The 22,864-nt window shown below is 39.6% G+C and overlaps 1 long non-coding RNA gene across 1 annotated transcript in view; it reads right to left on the bottom strand.

The window, feature by feature from the left end:
* Positions 1-2,205: 2,205 nt before the first annotated feature.
* LOC141276409 (uncharacterized) overlaps positions 2,206-22,864 on the bottom strand; it is an 84,475-nt gene continuing 63,816 nt past the window's right edge. Inside the window, exon 4 of the long non-coding RNA XR_012325910.1 lies at positions 2,206-2,218. This is a non-coding gene — a long non-coding RNA (uncharacterized lncRNA). The remainder of the gene's footprint in view (positions 2,219-22,864) is intronic.

Here is a 22,864-nt window from a genome sequence, read left to right as displayed (position 1 = left end):
AGACGGAAGTTGTCATCCAGAGGCCAGCCTCCCAGAACCAGGCCATCTTCACAGTGGCAGACCTAAAGAAATGGCTTTAAAGACCCACAAAAGGAGGTCATCGATGCTCAGGGCAACAAGATGGACAAAACGTTATTCTCCCAACAGCTGGTCCAGAATTCCTCTTAGGAATACAGTTTTTGTTGGAAGAGCTGAGTCCTTGTGGTATGAGTGTCGGCTGCCCTCATAATTTCCATAAAGGAGAGCTGAAGAGGAGGATAAAAACTTGCTGTCTCCAAGAAAGCAATCTTGGAGGAATGGGGGTGAGAAGGGAAGGTGGGAGAGGAAAGAAGAGAACGAGGATAATAATAAAAATTACGATTTAGTTCTCCTAACAGCCCTCTGATGTAGGCACTATTATTATTCCCATTTTACAATTGAGGAAACTGAATAGTTAAGTCAGTAGAAGTATGTGTGATTTCCTTTCCCTTTGAATTCCCCCATTTTCCCAAAATTTTACCAAAATCTTTAAAATTATAGGTGAGTATGCGTCTGGATATTTTTGTTGAACGTGAATATCAGCGCTAAGTCCCACATGTGGGTTGAACTAGAGTGAAGAGGAGGCTGTAGTACATGCCGGGCGTTGAGGAACCACACATTCGCACCTTTGAAAGTTCGCAACTAGAAGGTTCGTATGTAGGGGACTTACTGTACAAGAATAGCCACCACCATGCAATGCTGAGGAGAGAGGGTTAACACGTGAGTGCTGTAATTAGTTGAATTGCTGGGAAGCAGAAGGAATGTTCTTTAAATCTGCAGGGATTCAAACTAAGGTAACCCTGGAGTGATGGAAGAATTTTCAATGGGTGTGTGAGCACAGAAAGTGCTTTCAAAAAAAAAACTAAAAAAGGAGGACTAAAATGATGGTTTATACTAAATATCTGTTTTCCTTCTGGGAATCTGGAATTTCGGTATGTTCTAAAGAAGGGTGCCTACATGACCAGCCCCAAATTAAAACCATAGGCACTGAGTCACTAATGAGCTTCCCTGTTTGCAACATTTCACATGTGTTGTCACAGCGCGTTGATGAAAGAATTAAGCAAGTCCATTGTGATTCCACTGAGCAAGGACTCTTGGAAGCTTGAGCTCAGTTTCCTCTGGACTCCACCACATGTGGTATTTTTTTCCCTTTGAAGATTTTGCTTTGAATGTTTTCACTGTAACAAACCCTAAGTGTGAAAATGACAACATGGTGAGTCCTGTGAGTTTTCTTAGTGAAGCATGGAACTTGGGGGCTGCCTTGGTGACCTTGGATGCAGTAGGGCAATAAAAAGATTTTAAGCATAAAATGTATTACATGAGGACAACATTTCATGAGAGAAGTGGAATGGAAGGGTGAATTCTAAGAGCAAAAGGAGGGAGGTAACATTTTTCAACAGCTGAACAAAATCTTACTCACCATTTTTTAAATGGAGAATTCTGGGTACCAAACACTATGATACTTAGAATCCACTGGATACATTTAAAAGAGTGACATAAAATATGTTTTAAAATGTCAGTATTTATAATTTAGTGAAAATTTAAATTTATAGAAAATTTAGAAATATGTGAAGGAATCTGCATATTTATTTCTAAAATTTAGGGAAATAAAATTTAAGACTATATGACAATTACTATAAAACAGAGGTTCTTGCTCTTAAAGAGGGTTACATATTCTTTAGTGAATCTGATGGAAGCTATGGAAGCTCTCACAAGAAAAATTGCACATATGCATACACCTACAAAATTCTGTATATGGGGACTTCTGCTTCCAGCCAAAATGGAATAACAGGGACCAGATTTACCCTAATGACAAAAACAACAGAAAAACGTAAAGTATATACAAAACAACAGTTTTGAGACACTGGATATTAGGCAACAAAGGATATTGTTTCCTGTCTCTCACTGTCCATGAGAGACAGGAAACAAATGAGGTGTGCCCTATGATTGCCCCAGTTTGCTACCTTGAGAAAATTTCTAGGTGTAGGGCAGAAACGGACAACCCAGGCAGAGCCTCACTGATCCCTTGAGTTAAGGAGCTGGAGCTGAGAATCCAGGTAGACATGAGTGGCTAGCATTTACAGAAAAGAATTCCAGAGAGGGAGAGAACTGCACAATAATACCTGGAAATTTGCAGAAGTCTTTCCCAAGTTTCAGCAGATCAGTGCATCTGTATGAGGAAATTGCCTCGAGGAATGAACTGTCAGAAAGGATAGAGGAAACAGTACTTAGTGCTCACAAGGGACAAAAATAATGCCCATTCCCACCAGCCAGATTGGAACACTTCATAATTCATGGAATGTTGGTTAGAGTACTCTTAAGAGTTTTGATCCAGTATTGGAGAATAATTAGCCCTAGACTAAACACTGCTCTGTCCCACCAAAAAATCTTAAAAGCAAGACCTGAAAACTTCAACTGTTTCCTAGTAACTTAGGTGATTCCCACAGTAAAAATCAAAAATATTTGTAAGTATACAATATCTAACACCCAAAAAGGTAAAATGTATGATGACTGCCATCCAATCAAAAATTACCAGGCATGCAAAGAAGCAGGAAACTAGGACCAATAAGATAAAACAGACCAATGAATTGAAACCATCCATAACTGACACGTTAGAATTAGCAGACAAGGACATTAGGATAATTATTATTATCACTGTATTCCATACATCCAAAAAGTTAAGTATAAACAGGTAAATATTAATAATATTCAAATCAAACTTCTAGAAATGAAAACGATACCTGAGATTTAAAAAAATGCATTGAATGGGCTCAATGGCAGGTTAGACATTACGAAAGAAACTACAATGACATAGCAGCAGTAACTATCCAAAATAAAACAGGAAAAAGAGGATCAATTCATCAAGGGTACCTAACAATACTAAATGTTTAGATACTTGAAAGCAGAGATTCAAAATACATGAAGGAAAAATGGATAAAACTATAAGGACAAATAGACAAATCCACATTTGCACACAGGCAGAACACTCTTTGACATAAATTGCAGCAAGATCTTTTTTAACCCACCTCCTAGAGTAATGAGAATAAAAACAAAAATAAACAAATGGGACCTAATGAAACTTAATCTTTTGCACAGCAAAGGAAACCATAAACAAGACAAAAAGACATCTCTCAGAATGGGAGAAAATATTTGCAAATGAAGCAACTGACAAAGGATTAATCTCCAAGATATACAAACAGCTCATGGAGCTCAGTATCAAAAAAACAAACAACCCAGTCAAAAAATGGGCGAAGACCTAAATAGACATTTCACCAAAGAAGACATATACATGGCCGATCAACACATGAAAAGCTACACAACATCACTAACTATTAGAAAAATGCAAGTCAAAACTGCAATGAGATATCACCTCACACCGGTCAGAATGGCCATCATCAAGAAATCTGCAAACAGTAAATGCTGGAGAGGGTGTGGAGAAAAGGGAACACTCTTGCACTGTTGGTGGGAATGTAAATTGATACAGCCACTATGGAGAACAGTATGGAGGTTCCTTAAAAAACTAAAAATAGAACTACCATGTGACCCAGCAATCCCACTATTGGGCATATACCCTGATAAAACCATAATTCAAAAAGAGTCATGTACCAAAATGTTCATTGCAGCTCTATTTACAATAGCCAGGACATGGAAGCAACCTAAGTGTGCATCAACAGATGAATGGATAAAGAAGATGTGGCACATATATACAATGGAATATTACTCAGCCATTAAAAAGGAACGAAATTGGGTCATTTGTAGAGACATGGATGGACCTAGAGACTGTCATACAGAGTGAAGTGAGTCAGAAAGAGAAAAACAAATATCATATATTAACTCATATATGTGTAATCTGAAAAAAATTGGTATAGACAATCTTATTTACAAAGCAGAAATAGAGTCACAGTTGCAGAGAAAAAAACGTATGGATAACAAGGGGTAAGGGTCGGGGCATGGGATGAACTGGGAGATTGGGATTGACATATATACACTATTGATACTATGTATAAAATAGATAACTAATGAGAACCCACTGTATAGCACAGGGAACTCTCTCTACTCAATGTTCTGTGGTGATCTAAATGGGAAGGAAATCCAAAAACGAGGGGATATATGTATATGTATAGCTGATTCACTTTGCTGTACAGTAGAAACTAACGTAACATTGTAAAGCAACTATATACTCCAACAAAAAATTTTTAAAATACATGAAGGAAAAACTGATAAAACTATAAGGACAAATAGACAAATCCACATTTATAGTTGGATATTTTAATACTTATATGTTGATGATTGATTTAAAAAATAAAAAATCAGGAAAAATACAGATGACTTGAAAATAATTCCAAATAATTTGACCTAATTAACATTTGTGGAACATGCCACACAATAGTGCAATACTCATACTTTTCAAGTGCACATGAAACACTGCTCAGGACAGACCACATTCTGAGCAATAAAACATTTCAAAAGTTTAAAAGATTCAAGTCATACAAAGGCTGTCCTCGTAACAAATGGAATTAAATTAGAAATAAAAAACTGACAGATCTCTTTAAAAATCAACAAATATTTGGAGACTATACAACATACTTCTAAATACCCTATGCATCAAAGAATAAATCAAAAGGAAAATTAGGAAGTATTTTGAATGGAATAAAAATAGAAACACAAGGGGTTTCCCTGGTGGCGCAGTGGTTGAGAGTCCACCTGCAGATGCAGGGCACACGGGTTTGTGCCCCGGTCCGGGAAGATCCCACATGCCATGGAGTGGCTGGGCCCGTGAGCCATGGCCGCTGAGCCTGTGCTTCCAGAGCCTGTACTCTGCAACAGGAGAGGCCACAACAGTGAGAGGCACCCATACCGCAAAAAAAAAAAAAAAAAAAAGAAACACAAAATATCAAAATGTATGGTATGTATGTATGGTATGCTGATAAAGCAGTACTTAGGGGAAAATTTATAGCACTAAACACATGTATCAGAAAAGAATACAGTCTCACATCAATGACCTCAGCTTTCATCTTATGAAACTAAAAAATAAACAAAGAAAGCAGAGGAAATGAAACAATAACAATCAGAATGGAACCAGTGAAACTGAAAACAGAAAAACAATAGAGCCAATCAATGTAACCAAAATCTAGTCCCTTAAGAAAACTAATTGATAACTAATTGAAAACTAAATTGATACCCTTACCCAGACTAGTTAGTTAAAAAAAAAGATACAAATTACCAATATCAATAATTACTATAAATTCTATAGATATTAAAAGGATGATAAGAAAATGCTAAACTATTTTTATGCCAACAAATTCAAACATTAAGATGAAATGGACAAAGTCCTTGAAAGGCACAAACAACCAAAGTCTAATCAAGAAGAAATACATAAACTAAATGGCTCAATATCTATAAAACAACTGAATTTGTAGCAAAGCCTGGAGCAATGCATCAACAAGTCAAAGAATGCTAAAGATTGCCAGCAACCACAAGAATCTAGTAGGAGGCAAGAAAAGATACTCTCTAGAGGCTTCAGAGAGAGCATGGCTCTTGGACACCTTCATTTTACACTCCTAGCCTCTAGGACTGTGAGAGAACAAATTTCTGCTATTTCAAGTCACTTAGTTTGTGGCACTTTGTTAAAACAGCGCTAAAAACGTAGTACAATGACAAAGAGGGATTTATCCCATGAATGCAAATGTAGGTTAATATTAAAAATCAATTAATATAATCTACCATATTAATATACTAAAAAATGATCATCTCAATAGATGCAGAGAAAGCAATTGACAAAATTCTATGTCTATTCTTGATAAAAACTCTCAGCAAAGTAGGAATAGAAGGGAATGTCTTCAACTTCATTTTAAGAACCTACAGCTAGTACCATACATAATGATGAAAGACTGAAGATTTTCTCCTTAAGATCAGTAGCAAGATAGTGATGTCCTCTCTCAGCATTTCTATTCAACATCATATTAGAAGACCTACTCAGTGCAATATGTTAAGAAAAAGAAATAAAAGCCATCCGCATTGGAAAGAAAGTAGTAAAACTGTCTTTGCTCACAAATAACATGATCATCTATGCAGATACAATCTGATGGAATCTACAACAAAGCTACTAGAACCAATAAGTGAATTTAGCAAGGTTTATGGGATACAAAATCAATATACAAAAATCAACTGTATTTCTATATACTATCAACAAGCAATCGGAAATTAAAACAAAAATTATGATTTACAATAGCATAAAAAATATTAACTACTGAGTGTTAGATCTACCAAAAATGATCAAGACCTATACAAGGAAAACTATAAAACACCACTGAGATAAATTTTTAGAGACCTAAATAAAGGAGAAGTATACTGTGTACATGGGTTGAAATACTGTTCAGGTGTCAATTCTCCCCCAAATTGATCTGTAGACCCAGATCATTTCAATCCAACTACCAACAATCTATTTCTGCAGAAATTGACATGTCAATTTCAAAATTTAACATGGAAATGCTAAGGACATGAAATAGAGAAAACAACTTTGAAAAAGAACAAAGTTGTATGACTGATACTACCTGATTTCAAGACTTTTTCTAAAGCTATGGGAACTAAAATAAGGTGATCGTGACAAATAGATCAAGGAAATAGAATCGAAAATTCAGAAAAAGAACATATATGTACATATAGGAACAACAAATTTAGACAAAGTTTCAATACCATCTCAGTGAAGAATATCTACATGCAAAAAATCATTTAAAACAGATCATACACCTAAAGGTAAAGGCTAAGACTAGAAACTTCCCAGAAAAAAAAAAGAAAAAGGAAGAAATCTTTATGACCTTAGGTTAGGACAGATCATACACCTAAATGTAAAGGCTAAGACTAGAAATTTCCCAGAAAAAAAAAGAAAAAGGAATAAATCTTTATGACCTTAGGTTAGGCAATGCTTTCTTAGCGACAACATCAAAAGCACAAATGACAAAAGAACAAAAGATGAATTGGACTTCTTCAAAATGAAAAGCTTTTCTGCTGCAAATGATACCATCAGGAAAGTAAAAAAGACAACCCACAGAATGGGGGAAAATTTATTCTATGGTTTATATATCTGATAAGGGACTTGTACCCACAAGGTTAATAAGAGTGACTCCCCTTTTTTTCATTTTTTAAAAAATTTTTATTGAAATATAGTTGATTTACAATGTCATGCTAGTTTCAGGTATACAGCAAATTGATTCAATTATACATATATACAAAAATATACACTTTTTTTTAACATTCTCTTCCCTTATAGGTTATTACAAAATATTGAGTATGGTTCCCTGTGCTACAGAGTAGATCCTTGTTGGTTACCTATTTTATGTATAGTAGTGTGTATATTTTAATCCCAAACTCCTAATTTATCCTTCCTCCACCATTTCCTCTTTGGTAACCGTAAGTTTATTTTCTATGTCTGTGAGTCTATTTCTGTTCTGTAAATAAGTTCATTTACAGATGGCCAAAAGTCACATGAAAAGCTGCTCAGCATTGCTAATTAGTAGAGAAACACAAATCAAAACTACAATGAGGTATCACCTCACACCAGTTAGAATGGCCATTATCAAAAAGTCTACAAAAAATAGATGCTGGAGAGAATGTGGAGAAAAAGGAACACTCTACACTGTTGGTGGGAATGTAAACTGGTATAGCCACTATGGAGAACAGTATGGAGGGTCCTTAAAAAACTAAAAATAGAGCTACCATATGATCCTGCAATCCCACTCCTGGGCATATACCCTGAGAAAGCATAATTCAAAAAGGCACATGTTCATAGCAGCACTGTTTACAATAGCCAAGACATGGAAGCAATGTAAGTGTCCATCAACACAAAAACTTGTACAACAATGTTTATAGGAGCATTATTCAAAATAGCCAAAAAAGTGGAAACTCAAATGTCCATTAGTTTATAAATGGATAAATAAAATATACTGATACATGGTACTCCATGCATCTTGAAAACATTATGCAAAAAGAAAGAAACCAGTCACAAAGTCTGACTCCGTTTATATGAAATGTGTAGAATAGGCAAATCTATAGAGAAGGAAGTAGTGTTTGTCTAGGGCTCAGGGGAGTGGGTACTGTGGTGTGACCATTTAATGGGTAGGGGGCTTCTTTGGGGGATAACGAAAAGGTTCTAAATTTGAGTGTGATGATAGTTGGAAAGCTGTGAATATGCAAAAACCATTAGATATACTTTAAATGGCTGAACTGTATAGTATATATGTAAATTATATCTCAATAAATAAACAGTTTTTAAAAATAAAAAGCAATTCAGTGAAGAAAGGATAGTCTTATCATCAAATGGTGCTGGAAAAATTAGATATCCATAAGCAAAATGATGAAATGTATACCCTATACAAAAATTAACTCAAAATGGGTCCCAGCAGTAAAGGCTCAGGAGAAAAGAAAAGTCAAGTCTGTGGGGGGAGTCGACAGCTGTTGAGACGATAAAGGCCTCAGAAGGGCTCCAAATACAATAAGAACTAAGGATGCCCATCAACAGAATTTCTGAAACTTGCCCAAAGACAAGAATCATCTGGAGTGACCCCTTAAAATAATCTTTTTAAACATCAGTAACTCAGGCTCCTAGTGAATCAGATTCTCTGTGGGAGAAATTTGGTCAACTCTAACTTAATATGCACGCCATGTAAGCCCTATCATTGAAGGAAGTTTAGAAAATACTGCCCTGATGTACATATTTTTGCTTGTAAATGAATATAAAATATAGCAAAAAAATTAAACGACCTATTTGGGTCTGTAATGATTCCAACATACAATATGAAACTCATTTGTATACGAAGGGCTATACAGCATAGGGTTTCAGAATCCAGGCTTTACAGCTGGACAGTTGGAATTTACACCCACACTCCACCAATGGAAGTTAAATAGTCTACCTTCATTAACAATATGGGAATAATAAAAGCATCTAACATGTTTGTGGGCAAGGAATTGAAAAACGTCTCCAAGAAAAGCATTTAACGAAGTGCCTAAGACATGGTAAACTTCCCATAAACTGGAGCTCTTATCATTATCACATAATAACAAAACCCTCCCACCAAATTCTATGTTTTAACTGCCCACAGCCTCCTAAGAATGGTGGAGCCCGTATCAGTTTGCAAATCCCTTTGATCAGGCTGGGGGTGCTAATGCTAAATCCTTCATAATAAAGGGGTGAGAAATTGGGAAGAGAGGCGTCAGGCTGAACCTGGCTGAAGAGGGGGGCAAAGGAGATCCTACCCCCCATTTTCTTCATCCCCATAGAAGGGTCCATCCAAGACAGGTCTCTGAGAAACAGAAATGTCTAGTGAATAGTTTTACATTTTACTGGGGAATTATGACTTAAACTCACTCCTCTGTCTTGCCCATTAAAACTCTAAGTTGATCATTAAGATTTTTCTGAACATCTAATCTTTAAAGGAAACGTGAAACAGGAGCCGCGTTGATGGGCTTGACACAGTGCGAAACAGCAGCTCCAAGGAGTAGGTGACAGGTGGCACTGGGGCACAATAAAAATAATGAAATAAGTCTGCTATTATTTTTTTAAAAATCTCTCGATGTTAATATTATAACTTTTTAATGAAAGTTGTCCCAGCGATAAAGCCTTATTCCTGGAGGAAGAGGTAAGTCTCTCCCCTAAAGGGAAAAGGTATTCCTGGTTTAGTCTCTTACGCCTGGATTTGAGGAATCTAACACTCTGGGGAGCATTCCAAGTGGATGTGGAAAGATGAACTGGGCCAAACGAAGGTGGCCTGGGAGCCAGATAAGAAGACCTCTGCCAGGAGGCCTCAAACTTGAAGACAAGTCATCTATGCCTTGTGAGACCAAATACAGAGGCAGGCTTCACTCATTTCCAGTTCATTACCATCAAACCCTCAATAAAACTGCATGCAGCTTCTACCTAGCTGTGTCGCGGGGTATTAAAGCAAGGATCTGTGGTCTCCTGTTCAGTATCATCATTTAAGAGAGAACAATGGCTCCTGGAGGCCAGCAGGGTGGTGACAGTAACTGGTACAAAATTCCAAGAAATAGTGAATCTCTAGGAAGAATCACAGCAGGAAGATCAACTAGCCGTTTCCTATTCTCTCTTCGTTGCCAACAATGTGGGTTTAAATTGTATTTGCTTCTCTCACAACTACAAATATTGGCTCTTACTGAACCAATGTCTTGAATTGTTTTCTTAATTCTACATAAAATTTGGTTCGACTCAGTAATAGATTTAATAGATCGAAACGATCACCAAATTTAATAGATTGAAACTATCACCAAATTCACTATTGGATTGTTTTATTGATCTAACACTGCCAAAGAGCCGTCACTTTCTAAAATCCCTTCATTTTCCCTTTGCTTCCACCTCCACCAACCACCCGTTGGCCTTCTTCCTGGACCGCGCCACAGAGAACATTTCACCCCATCACAAACTTGACTGCTCACCAACAGCGAGCAGGAAACAGCAACGCGACACTGAGATGTGAATGCCGAGCGGCCAGCCAAGGATACTCGCCACTCCATGGATTCGTGAAATTCATATCTGTGCTCAGCTAGACTCTAAATGACTATATGCAGGTCATGGGATTTATGTGTGTCATGAGTCATTAAAATCATGAATACTAAATCCTCAAATACTAAGACTCTAGTGAAGAAAATCTCACTGTGACAAGCTAAGTGTCTATCCCTATGGCTCTTGCATCTCCATCACCCAGACATGTCCATCACCAGTGCTCGTAATGATGCATGTGATGGAGTATTTAAAGCAACACAGGGACAGTTCTATTTCGACTCTACAGTTCTCACAACGTCTAATCTAACACAGAGATCTGTACATAGAAAAAATGTCAGTCAATGTTTGTCAAGTGGTATGCTCTATTTAAAAAGGCAGATAGGGCTTCCCTGGTGGCGCAGCGGTTGAGAGTCCGCCTGCCGATGCAGGGGACACAGGTTCGTGCCCCGGTCTGAGAAGATCCCACATGCCGTGGAGCGGCTGGGCCCGTGAGCCATGGCCGCTGAGCCTGCGCGTCCGGAGCCTGTGCTCCGCAACGGGAGAGGCCACAACAGTGAGAGGCCCGCGTACCGCAAAAAAAAAAAAAAAAGGCAGATAAAAAACAAACGTTTCTAAAATTAAAATTCATTCACCATTCTAATGAAATTAATCCTAACAGTAGTGGATATCTAATATGGACCAAACATTTAAACATGTGATATCTAATGTATACTTGTAGGCTAAAAGAAGTTAGATGGTAGACACAGGGAAAGCATTTGCGGTTGCCAAGAGGGAGGAGGGGCAGGGGAGGGTTGGACTGGGAGTTTGGGACCAGCAGATGCAAACTACTATGTCTAGAATGGATAAACAACAATGTCCTGTTGTGTAGCTCAGGGAACTATATCCTGTTATAGTTATAAACCACAATGGAGAAGAATATGAAAAAGGATATATATACATATATACACACATATATATACACATATATGTGCGTGTATATATATATGCATACATATATACACATCACTTTGCTGAACACCAGAAACTAACACATTGTAATTCAACCATACTTCAATTAAAACAAACAAACAAGCCTTAGGTGGCTTCCTAAGGTCACACAGCTGTGAGCTGTGGAACCGGATGTAAATCCAGGTCTTTGTAATTCTGAAGGCAGGGTTGCCTCTCAAAGAAACCATCTGGAAAGAACCCTCAAAGAGGAGACAGAAAGGAAGTGGAGGCTGGATGGCTGAAGGGGATGATACGTCTAGTAACCCAAGGTGATTAGAGGCCCAAGTAAAAGCCCACACTCTCATCTAAGACCTTGGCTGTCTCCAGACCTGGCATATGCTGAGTTACCAAGTGTTTTTGAAATTAGAAGTGATATTGGACAAATGATCATTGTAAATAACTCTTGGCTACAACCATTGAATGTGCGATGAGGAAAGGGCCTTTCCCTACGATGGTGCCTCTCCCCACATCCTTTGATGGAGCTCACTCTACCCTTTTGGTATTCTCATGACACTCTTTCTTAAACCCCCCTCTCAGGTATTCTGGCCACTCTGAGTTGTCAGTGGCTAATACCAACATAAAGGTTTTAACTGTAATGCTCCTGAAGCCCTGATGTGAGAACTTCAGAACATCAGTAGACCAAGAGTCTGCATGTGAAGATTGGGGATGAGCTGGGACCTTTCTAGGGGTCATGAAATGGCCACCTATTGGTAGACACCTAGGCCTCAGAAGGTATAAGCCCTGTTGCATCAGATAGACCTGAAATCTGTGCAACTGCTTTTGAATTACGGCGTATAAAATAAGTCTCTACAGTCAAAGGAAAGACAACCTGGGAATACCTTAAGAAGTAAAATTGATTTGATTTGATTTTAAAAAGGAATTTTTAAAATGGCTTTGAATATGTGCATTCATCTATGCTTTTTTTTTTTTTTTTTTTTTTTTTTTTTTGCGGCACGCGGGCCTCTCACTGTTGCAGCCTCTCCCGTTGCGGAGCACAGGCTCCGGACGCGCAGGCTCAGCAGCCATGGCTCACGGGCCCAGCCGCTCTGCGGCATGTGGGATCTTCACGGACCATGTGGGATCTTCACGGACCGGGGCACGAACCCGTGTCCCCTGCATCGGCAGGCGGACTCCCAACCACTGCATCACCAGGGAAGCCCCCCATAATATGCTTTTGACAGACTTAGGTTAAAGCAACTGAAGAACAAAAAGTAGAATTTAAAGCATATCCAGGGCTTTCAAGGCATCATACAAGCTTCATTGACAAACACAAAAAGAAGCTTCAGACTACAAAATAAGAACAATGAGAATCAAACGCAAAGGAAAATGAACAAACAGGATAAAGCGAGGTGTTCTTTCTTCCCCAGGAATATTTTTAGCTTATTGCTTCTTGTTAAAGTTTACTGCGTGTCATTATAATCCTGGGCATGAGTTCTTTGTGAATATATGAATTGCTTTGTTTCAGAAAGTTTGTTTGGGAGGAGGCAATGCCATTATTATACACATTTAGCAGAATGTTCCCTGTGGTCTATTGAATCAAGCTAAACTCCACATTCAAGACCTTACCAAGTGACTCCAGTCTATTTCTTCAGCTTTGTCCCCACAGCTCCCTCTGTCTGAAATGCTACTCCCCCGCCTCTATGTACCCAAATCCTTCCCATCCTTCAAGACCCAAATCAAAAGCCAACACTTCCCCAGAATATTTCTCAGTCTCCCCCAGGACATAAGGATGATCTCCTCCCTCCTTTTAGTTTCCACATCATTCTATCCATACACGCCCACAACCAATTTATAAAAATGCCACATTTAGTCTTAAATAACAGTTATTTGTGCACAATTTATTGCCCCTAATGCAGTTTGCTCCTTAAGAGCAGACATCATATCTTCCATATCTCTGAAACCCTTGAATTATTTAGGAAAGAACTTGTCACATAGAAGGAAATCACACACACACACACACACACACACACACACACACACACATCAGTGAATGAATGAAAGTTGTAGTGCCTAGAAGCATCCTTGATGCATAGAAAGGTAGAACAGGTGTACAGCAGAATTCTTTGGTGTAGAGTAGAAGGAGAAGTCAGGGGGTGTGGCCAGAGAAAATGACTTTGCTGGTGGGGGAACAAGCAAGACTGTGGACTTACCATTGCAACCAGGAATACCTGCCACAGTGCAAGTTGATTAGTCAATGTTAGAACAGCAATGAACTAAATTTTCTACTCTGGGTCAATAGTTTCTCCCAACACGTCCCCTATCTGCATTCCCTGTTTTCAGTAAATGTTTTTTTTTATGCAGCCTGTTTACATAAAATACTCAGAGAATCTCAGGACTGAAAAGGACCTTAAAGTTCATATAGTCTAGGGACCCATTCCATATTTGAGAAGCTTGGACAACATCCCCATTGAGCAGTCATCCATTCTCTGCAGGGATATCTCCTATGGTAGGCAGAATTCTAAAAATAACCTCCAAGAGTCCACAGCCCTTAATCTCTGAACCCTGCAAATGTGAGGAGATATTACGCCCTCGATTGTGTCATAAGACACAGTTGACTTTAAAAAGGGGGAGGTTGTCTGAATGGATCCAATGTAATCACACATGCCTTTAAAAGCAGAGAACTTTCTCCAGCTGGAAGCAGAAGGAAGAGTCAGAGGGATCTGGAGCACAAGAAGGACTCACTACTCCACTGTTGGCTTTGAAGATGCAGAGGACAAAAAGCCAAGGAATGCAGGTGGCTTCTGGAAGCTAAGAATGACCCCTGGCTGAGAGTCAGCAAGGACCTCAGTCCTACAACCTCACAGAACTGGATTCCGCCAGCAACCTGGATGAACCTAAAGCAGATTCTCCCCCAGGCTAGCCTACAGCTTGATTTCCAGCTTGTGAGACTCTAAGCAGAGTATCCTGCTAAGCCTGCCTGGAATTTTGACCAACATAACTGAGATAAAAATGGGCATCATTTTAAACTGCTAAAGTCGTGGTAATTTGTGGGTGTTTGGCAGCAGAAGAAAACTAATACACTTCCACTGGCATAAAGTCACTCTCTCCAGTAGCAGCCTCTTCTATCTTTGGAGAACCCTGTTTAGTAGAAAGTTCTTTTTTCAATTCAACAAATTATTTCTTCCTATGACACCCATGGATCCTGCTCCTATCACTTGGCTCCCTTAGAGCAAATTCAATCTTTCTTCTACGTGACAGCCTTTCAAAAATTAAAGATGTGGGGCTTCCCTGGTGGCGCAGTGGTTGAGAGTCCGCCTGCCGATGCAGGGGACACGGGTTCGTGCCCCGGTCCGGGAGGATCCCACATGCCATGGAGCGGCTGGGCCCGTGAGCCATGGTCGCTGAGCCTGCGCGTCCGGAGCCTGTGCTCCGCAACGGGAGAGGCTGCAACAGTGAGAGGTCCGTGTACCGCAAAAAAAAAAAAAAAAATTAAAGATGTTTCTCATGTCACATCTTTAGTCCCTTAAAGCTTTCTTTATATTGTGTGGCTTTGAATGCTTTTGCCATCCTATTCACCATCCTTTGAGTATGGCCTCATTTATCCAGGTGACTAATAAAGTGAGGCACTAAAAAGGATACTGTATCAATGCACCCCTTGCTGGTACTACACCATCTCTGAATGTCTTAGGCCAGCCCCACCCACTTTCTCTAGCTTGAAGCCTAAGTCTAAGGTACACGGATAATTGGTACCTTAATGAAGGAGGAGATGGATTACCTTTTAGCTTCCAGAGAGAAACTGCCCGGATATCTCGGGGTCAGCCATTGTTTCATCATAACTGGAGGGAAAAAAAATGGTCCAGGAGAAGTCTGGTTTTTCAATTCCAGGTTTCTACATGGCAGCCACCTAAATGTATGTATGGTGTATGAAGTTTATGAAGGAAGATCCCTTCTGACAATGGTGGAGAAACTGGTACTGAACTAGTTCTCCCACTGTAAACAACTATAAAACTGGAAGAAATATATTATGTGACTCTTTTCAGACATGAAAAGACTGTGATCCTTGAGAGAAGGAAATACAGGTGTACCAGGGAGGGCTCTAGCAATGAAGGGAGCATATTTGGAGCTGAGAAGCAATAACTGATACTGAAGCACAGGCTGAGCCTCCTGATTGCCCTAATTTTCTGCCTGGAGGTACTTCTCAGACTGTGGTGTGGAAAGGTGGAGCCCAAGAAGAGCAGATAGTCTGGCTGAGCTGAGGAGGCGGAGATCAGACTTGGGGAGGGATGAGCTGGCCAGAAGTTGCAGGCCAGGGTACCACAGAGGAGGGAGTTGCACAGAGAACGAGCTCTTTAAATCTGCATTTGGGGCCCCCTTAAGCAATTGGCTGAATATTAAGCTGGGCACAAGGGCAAGACTCCACAAGAACAGTTCTGAGACATACGACCTCGTACTGATCCGAGTGAATAAAGCTTGTTGAAAATTCCAGGCATTCAACTGAGATCTCAGAAAGTCTATACTTTGGGAATAGTACTACTCTATCTCTGGAGTTAGATCTATTCTAGACTCAACTGTAGTGGGCTGAATGGTGGTCGCCCAAAAGACAGGTCTATGTTCTAACCATCAGAACCTGTGAATGGGATCTTATTTAGAAAAAGAGGTTTTTTCCAGATGTAATTATATTCAAGATTTTGAAATCAGATCATCCTGGGATATCTGGGTGAGCTCTAAATCCAATGACAAGGATTCTTATAAGAGACAGAAGAGGAGAACCAGAGTCGAAGGCCAAGAGAAGATGAAGATGGAGGCTGGAGTTACGCATGCTAAGCCCAGGGCTGCCTGGAGCCACCAAAAGTTGTAAGAGGCAAGAGAGTTTTCTCCCCTAGAGTTTTCCAAGGGACTGCAGTCCTGCCAACACCTTAATTTCGGGCTTCTGGCTTCCAGAATTGTGAGAGAATAAATTTCTGTTGTTTTCATTCACAGAGTTTGTCGTTTTGTGTTAAGGCAGCCCTAGGAAACTAATATACCACCCTAACAAAACTGAAAGACAAATAACAAAATGTTTTTGAAAACTCTAGGGGTCAGCTTGACCCACTAGTAAATATACTACCTGAAATTCAAAAGCTTTAAAAGAAGATAATAATATCCAGACTTTCAACCATGTAGCATTCACTATTGTCCAGAATAGAATAAAAAATAAAGAGACATGCAAAGGAGCGAGAAAATGTGACACCCATAACCAAAAGAAGGACAAGGAGTTGGAAGAGAAGAAAGGAGGGGAGATGAAGTGAAGGAGGAGAAAAAGAGAAAGAGAGAGAGAGAGAGAGAGAGAGAGAAAAGAAAGAAAGAAAGAAAGAAAGAAAGAAAGAAAGAAAGAAAGAAAGAAAGAAAGAAAGAAAGAAAGAAAGAAAGAAAGAGAAAGAAAGAAAGGAAGGAAGGAAGGAAGGAAGAAAAAGAAAGAAAGAAAAAGGAAGGAAGGAAGAAAGGAAGAGAGAGAAAGAAAGAAAGAAGGAAAGAAAGAAAGATCTAGAGATGAAAGACATGTTGGACTTTACAGATAGGATTTCAAAACAGCCATTTTAAATATATTTAAGTAAAGAAAAAGATACACACAATGATTGGACAAAGAATCTCAGAAGGGAAACGAAAGAGAACCCAATGGAAATTTATAAATAAAAAATACAATATCTGAAATAAGTTTTATAAATTCCTGAACTTTATATACATTATCTCATTTAAGAAGCAACATGACACAATGCAACTATCACAAGGCTTGGCATTCAAATTCTAGCCATGGAATCTGGGGCAAGTCACCATAACACATAATATATGTTTTTTCTGACCTGAAAAGCAACCTACTTTTCCACCCCTTTCTCCTGCGTTTGCTTTTTGTCCACACCATAAACAAGGGTTCAAATGAAAGCAACCACCTTCTTAGAAATCCCGTACTCCATGCCACAATCCATGGTCTAGAGAACCGTGACACCTGACACAAGCTGGGACATACTCCATGCCACCTTCCATGGTCTAGAGAACCGTGACACCTGACACAAGCTGGGACAATGTGTCCTTCCCTTTGAATTTTTAAATAGAATGAGAAGAGAGTCAAGTTTCCCTCAGGCAGAGATGCCTCTATACCTAATTAAGTGATGGTCTCCTCTCAGGGTACCTGACTGGCTTTATTCCAATTCTTCAATAGACAGTTTTTAAGTTGACCTACTTCTAGTTATCAAAAACATGAAGCTGTAGCGTTTGAAGAGATCTTGGTGTAAATGTTTTTATTTTCCCTCTTTTTGCAGCTGGAGATAGTAAAACATTCAAAGAATAAGTGGTTCTCTCCAATTGTCTGTTATTCTTCTGTCAGACACATTACATTCCCATGCATTATTTCCCCCAAATGCCCATACCCTGCCATGCCACTGTGCCTTTGTTTAAGCTAATCTCTCCACCTACAACATCTTTCCTTCTCTTCCCTCTTATCAAAATTCTATCTATTCCTTTAATTCTCAGTCTAAAGATCATCTCTATGAAACCTTCCCTGGTCCTTCCAAAGCTCTTCCTCATGTCTTTACTCTAGAATTTTATAAACCTCTTGGAGAGCACGCATCATCCCATGACTTGTATTCAAGCTCATTCTGCTGATGTCTACCTTCTCACTCGGAGTGTGGGCTTTGGGGAGGGACAGAGGAGAGAATAAATTGGGTCTTTATTCATCTTTGAAACCCTCACTGATCCTGCTTTGTGAAGCTTTGCACATATAATGATTAATCAATATTTATTGAATTCAACCAAATTTTTCATTAGCAGAGACTAACTCATCTCAAAGAGTTTTATCTACTTACATAGTAAAACTATCAAGAAATGTTAAAAGAACTGGGATTGCTTTTCTGGGTAGAGAGAAAAAAATCAATACAGTGCTGCCTTTGGGTGTAGCTGGCACAGAGTAGGTAGACAATTAACACGTGTTAAACTGAATGTCATGACCAGACCATGGCTAGTAATCAGAAGAATCAAGTCTCTGGATGTCCTCTCTTTCTATGAGATACACTCCCTCCCATTTATACGTTTTCCTTTGTACTCCAGTAAAACCAAATCTTTGCAATATCGTGTTTCAGTGACACTCCCTCCAGCGCCTGGCTCCCCTTCCCCAGACTCCAGTCCCAACATAACATCTGTTATCTTAATGAGAAGACTCCTCTTTAATCTCACTTTCCACGCAATTCTCAGGGTACCAGGTGGGGGGTTTACATTGCAGAACTTGAATACGAGGTGCATGGGGGTACACAGAGAGCTATTTTCTGCCAAATTCCATTAGTCATAGCCAAGGTTGGGGAGAAAGTTTTCAGTTTTGTGAGTCACTGTTTATCTGTCTATAAATTTAGTAATGAAATGCTTATGCCACAGGGATGGGGACAAATTTCATTTTTGCTTATAAAATCCTCAGGGCATGCTTGGATCCAAAGTGCAATAACAGTATAAAATATTGCCCTGATACGGCTATCTCCAGGCCTGGAACTCATTTCTGTATTATGAGAAGCAAAGAAGAAGATTTATGGGGAGATAAGGAGATAGCTTTTCTCAAGTATTTAAATGAGATTTTTCTTTAAATAGTCATTGTTGGCTAGTGTCCTGTTGCTTGAGACTGAGAAAGAATATTTGTCAGTAGTTCTAGAAACTTGTCTTTTTATTGGGAGTCAGGGAAATACTTCAGCAGGAGTAAAAACAGCTACAATTTATTAAGCATCATCACAAGCCTACTTTCTACCATCATTACCTTAAATTCTCAATAGATTTTTGCAGAGTAAGTGTTATTAATACTTTATAGATAAGGAAAATGAGGTCAGAGAGGTTGAGCAAATTTCCTCAAGTCACACAGCAATAATAGCAAAGTTGGGATTTACAACAGATTCTCATGACTCCAAAAGCTTTTGCTTCCTCTGTTACTAGGCTATATAAGACCAAGTCACAGAGATCCCTACTGTTCATGATCTGATTCCCCATTTCTATCCTTGAAAACATCTGGCAACTCTTCATTGTTTTTAGGAAAAAAAAAAGTTTAAAATTTAATACAAATGGGAGAAGGTTGCTCCCAGTACATCGTATAGATGTGCTGGAAGGCACTCGTAGCCTAGGCTTACGTGCTTTGGCAAAAAGGCTAGGTCTATAATTTTAATGCAAAGAGACAACCTTAGGAGCTGAGTGTGGGTCTCCCTTGTTAATATAAAACCCTGCAGGCAATGGAATCACTCTTCCTCTTGTCCCTCTCAGAACCCTGCTAAATAAAAGTAAAGGCACGAAAAAACCACAAACCTATAAGGCAAAGTGAATAGGAAAAGAGATATCAACGTATAAAATATTTCAAAGAATTGGGAGGCAGGCTTCCCTGGTGGCGCAGTGGTTGAGAGTCCACCTGCCGATGCAGGGGACACGGGTTCGTGCCCCAGTCCGGGAGGATCCCACATGCCACGGAGCGGCTGGGCCCGTGAGCCATGGCCGCTGAGCCTGCGCGTCCGGAGCCTGTGCTCCGCAACGGGAGAGGCCACAGCAGTGAGAGGCCCGAGTACCGCAAAAAAAAACAAAGCAGGTAGAGGAGTGGTAACTGCCTTAGCAGAGCAAAGGAAGCAGCTAATGCTGCAGAAAACAATGCTAACAAGAGCATTGAAAGAACCGGTACTGCCGCAGGCCAGGGTGAAGCACCCTGAAGCAATCACGAAGACCAGCTGCAAGGCCCCTGGTCAAGCCCCAAGTACCTCTTCTCACCTCTGAGCATCCAGGCGATGGCCAACCTCCCACACACAACCCGCATGAGGAGGTGTGAAATTTATCTCCCGAGGAAATGTAACCATGAAAACTCTGTATTCGGAGGCAACAGAGTTAAGACAAGAATGAAGCACGAGGGCTGAAAATAGAAGCAATAAGAGACAGCCGCCACCTCAACCCTCTTGTCCTGCCCTTGCTCCTAAATCACCAGCAGCCTGGCATACGCACACCCCCAAGCAAAGAGATTACTGCGGGAGGAGACTGAATGCCCCCTGAAGAAAAGCTTCCAAGTCCAGACTCTGGGCCAGAAGGGACAGCCTGCTACCAAACCACCTCATAGGGAAGCTTATCAGACAGAGTTATGCCTACTCAGAGGTCCAGATTAGGCTTTTCATCATTCAAGTTTTAATTTTTTCATTCTTAATGTGAATAAGCAGAGGGGGAAATCACTAAATATGTGAAAATGGCCTCTCCAATGTGAAAGATTGAGACCTAAGAAAAGATACTAGGAATCTTAAAGATATAGAAGCAAGGAATTTAAAAATATTTTTAAAACACATAATCAATATTATCAGAAAGATAAGAGAAGATAACACATCCTGTGGACAAAAGATGCCATAGAAAGGTAAAAGCCAAAAAAACCAAGAAAAATTATTTTTGAAACTTGATAGCCCCCAATTTTTAATTTACTAGAAGTGTTCAGAGATAAAGTTTGGGAAATCTCCCAGAAAATAGATATCAAATAAACAGAAGAAAGGAAGATAAGAAAATAAGATAATCAATTCAAGATATCCAATACCTAATTGGAATGAAAGAGAAAGGAAACAATAAGGAAAAACAGAAAAAAGCAGAAGAGAAAAAGTTATCAAAGAAATAATGCAGGACATTTTTCTGTAGGTGAAGCACATGTGTCTCTACCACGTGCCCAGCACAATGAAGGAAAAAAACATGTTAAATTATAGCAAAGGACTCTAATGCTCCAGGGGAATGTGGAGCCGTAGCTGGAAGGGAAGAGAAGAGGTATGTGAGTGGGAAATAAAATGGCATTGATTTAAGTTACTGAAACACTGGGGTTTATTTATGACAGCAGTGTTATCCTACCATGGTAGCTAGCCTCAAAGATGGCTGCCAACTGGTCCCTTCCCGTCTCTACACATATATGCTGTTCCTCGCATCAAGAGAGTATGTCTAATTCCTCTCCCTGGCATCTGTGCTTGCCTTAGTCACTTCTTTGAACAATACAGCTCAGCAGAGGTGATGTTCTAGGACTTCCAAAGCTAGATAATAAGAAGACTTGCAGATTCTCTCTGGGCATCTTGAGAAGCTCATTCTTGGGCTGCTCCCTCATAGAACCCAGCTGCTATGCTGTGAAAAGCCCAAGTCACACGGAGGGGCCATGCATAGGTGCTCTGGTTGACTGCCAACAGGCAGCATAGACTACCAACTGTGTGCATGAGCCGTCTTCACTCTGCAGAACAATCAAGCTCTAGGATGACTACAGATACCCCAGCTCCCCCGTCACTACCACGTGGAGCAGAAGATCCCGTGAACAACACTGAATGGTGGTGATAATACACTGTTTGAAGCCAGTGAGTTTTGAGGTGGTTTATTATGCAGGAATACATAGATAGAACACTTATATAATACAAGGGAGTAAATCAAGAAGAGGGAGACATGGGGTCCAGGAAGTAAGAACAAGTGCTATCAACTATCCCACAATGAGAGCTGAGAAGCAGAGTTAGCAACAACTGGTCCCTTCTGGAATAGGAGAATGGGGATTTCAGGAGACAGAGCTTGAGGAAAAACAGATTTGATGAGTTTTCTGATATATTTTAAGATTTGGAAAAAATACAGGTGGCATAGGGGGAAAAAATAAGAATAGATACAGAGATAACCAAGCAAATGAAAGATGAGGCAATTGCTTGTTCAAGGAAAATAAAAATTAAGTGAGAAAGAAAATGTAATAATTATAAGCAACTTGGTTCATAAATAATCAAAATTTGCATAAGCATTTACATAAGGTAAATGCAGACGAATTAGAAGCTGTGAGAAAACAAGATTAGTAAGATGGGGGTAGGAAATAAGAAGGAAAGGGATGTATAAGAGCCAATTCCTTATCTTACACGGAGGAACTCAAAAGGTAATGTCTAAAACTGATCATAAAGAAGTGGCAGTGTAAGTACATTATTCAGAAGGACTATCAGGTAAATAGCAAAAAGAGTTAAGAGTAGTTGTCTCCGGGAAGAGGAACCAGGTGTGGGAGGAGTCAAGCAGGGGCTGCAGCTTCCTTTGTAAGCAGAAGAGCAGGGGCATGGAATGTGCCAGACTACCTGTGATTTCTGTCTTAGTCTGTTTGGGCTGCTATTACAGAGTACCACAGACTGGGTGGTAGGTCATGGTTCTGTAGGCTGGAAAGTCCAAGATGGAGAAAGCCCAATATGGATGGACGCTTAGGTTGTGTCCATGTCTTGGCTATTGTAAATAATGCTGCAATGCACATAAGAGTATAGACATCTTTTCAAGACAGTGATTTCACTTCCTTTGGATAAATTCCCAGAAGTGGAATTGCTGGATCATGTGGTAGTTCTTTGTTTCATTTTTTGAGAAGCCTCCTTACTGTTTTCCCTATTGGCTGCACCAATTTACATT

Source organism: Tursiops truncatus, chromosome 14 (genome assembly GCF_011762595.2).
Source record: "Tursiops truncatus isolate mTurTru1 chromosome 14, mTurTru1.mat.Y, whole genome shotgun sequence".
Classification (NCBI taxonomy): Eukaryota; Metazoa; Chordata; class Mammalia; order Artiodactyla; family Delphinidae; genus Tursiops; species Tursiops truncatus.
The sequence above is the reverse complement of the archived record's forward strand: the minus strand, read 5'-3'. Positions and strand labels throughout refer to the sequence as shown.